Source organism: Pygocentrus nattereri, chromosome 28, assembly GCF_015220715.1.
Source record: "Pygocentrus nattereri isolate fPygNat1 chromosome 28, fPygNat1.pri, whole genome shotgun sequence".
Lineage (NCBI taxonomy): Eukaryota > Metazoa > Chordata > Actinopteri > Characiformes > Serrasalmidae > Pygocentrus > Pygocentrus nattereri.
The window spans coordinates 20,906,622-20,908,744 of NC_051238.1; positions in this window are offsets into that span (position 1 = coordinate 20,906,622).

Sequence of the window (2,123 nt, forward strand, 5' to 3'; positions counted from 1 at the left end):
CACCTAGACCTGACTGCTTCTGCTGTAGACAGAGAGTAAACCAGCCACCAATCAGGATCTCTATTCCATCTCTCCATTTCTAGCGCTCTATACTCCTTCACTCCTGCTGTGGCCTTCACTGATGCCTCCTCAACAACACTCAGTAATGTGATGGCCATTTGTCATAAGGACACTTTTAGTGGATTGGTTTTGCCTTGTTGTATTTTCTTCACTTTAGTGCACTTGGTCAACAGAGGGCGCTAGCACTCAATGGAGTGTGGTAGTGCTCTCCAGGTCAAACTTAAACACTGTTGCTAATGTGTCACTCGAGCTCAGCCTGAATGAAGCTCACACATGCAATAAGCATTTCAATAAATATTTCAAGACTGGCTACAGCTTTGCGCTTGTGGTTTTGTGGTAGAAGCTTATGTGCAAAGAGTAAACAATTATTAAGTTTTTACATTCTCACTTGTTTAACCTCTCGCAAAGTATTTACTGTTGTGAAACACTCTTATGGTGTGTCCTCTGCCCCCAAAACAAACAAACAAACAAAAAAAGAAACACAAATTTAGTGCCATATCAGAGCAAAATTCACATTTCAGTCTCAGTAAGTGTGAAGTTTTCTGTAGTTGTTTAAATCACAGCCCCCCCCCTCAGAGGAGTGGTCACACTGGCCAGAGTGACCCTTCATGTGAAAGGCAAAGTGTGCCAAGTGTTAAAGGGGATGAAAGGACAAATGTTTAGGCAAAATAAATCACACTTAAAGAGACAGAATCCACCTTAAAGGAGACGTTAAAACAAATACTTTAATTTATTATAAATGGTAGCGCCTCAGTGACCTGCAGCAATCGTTGCAGTTTTTACTCCAGCATATGATCCATCCGTTTTCAATCAAAGGAACTACATGAAGGCCCACAAACACACAACATCTTCATTCTGAATCATTTCCTTAGGGTCTGAGTCAGTAATTTCAATGCACAATACCCCAGCAGGGCATTTATGGTATAAAATACGCTCCACGCAGTGAAAATATGAGCTGCAAGCTCTGATACTAATCTAAAGACATCTAGAAACATCATAGCAGATTTAAATACAAGACAGAAAGATCTCAGAATTTCTAAGCATGTAATGATAGTTTCTGTTATATAGATTATTAGCCGCAGCTCTCTTCTAAAGATCCTTCACCGAAGCAAAGTGATGGACAGCTCTGTAAAGTAAAATCTGCTCTTGGTACCTGTGTGCCCCCCGAGCGGCACAGCAGAGCACTTTAAGTCTGCGGAGTTTCCTGTGTTACGAAAAAGGAGATAATTCATTCATCTAACGGGACCAATAAATTCAAGTATTAACTGCGCCACACCATATAACTGAGCAGAGCCTGGAGAAATGGGAGACAGATGAAGGCTAGAGAGAGAGAGACAGAGAGTGTGTGTGAGAGAGAGAGAGAGAGAGAGAGAGAGAGAGAGAGAGAGAGAGGACCTAAAGCAAAAGACCAAAGTAAATAGAAAGAACGAGTTTTAACAAGTTTGTATTTGTGAGAGAGATGGAGTGACGAAAAAATAAAAAGAAAGGAAGTAGAAAAGAAGAAAAGGGGTTCGAAAATAGAAAGAATAGTGGGAAAATGAAAACTAGATAAAGTTAAAGATGCAGATGAAGAGAAGAGAAGAGAAGAGAAGAGAAGAGAAGAGAAGAGAAGAGAAGAGAAGAGAACACAATAATAATATGGAGAATAATAAAAGACAAAAGAACAGAAAAGAAAATAAAGTGAGAAGAGGTTCAAAGTATAAAAGACAACAGCTGAGAAGAGAAGAGAATAAAAGAGAAGGTAACAGAACAGAAGCACAGAAAAGAGAATAGAGGAGAGGAAAATAGAAGAAAAGAGTAGAAAAACGAAGAGAAGACAATAACAACATAAAAGAAAATAAAAAGAGAAAACCAAAACATAGAGAAGAATAAGAAATACAATAAAAGAAGAGAAGAGAAGAGAAGAGAAGAGAAGAGAAGAGAAGAGAAGAGAAGAGAAGAGAAGGGCCTGAGGGATACTGGGCTGCTGTGTGGTAAAGTGTAATAAGAGAGAGGAGGGAAAGAGTGAGTGAGAGAAAGAGGGAGAGGCATAGGGAGGAGGGGAAGGGCTGGGGCTGTGTGTT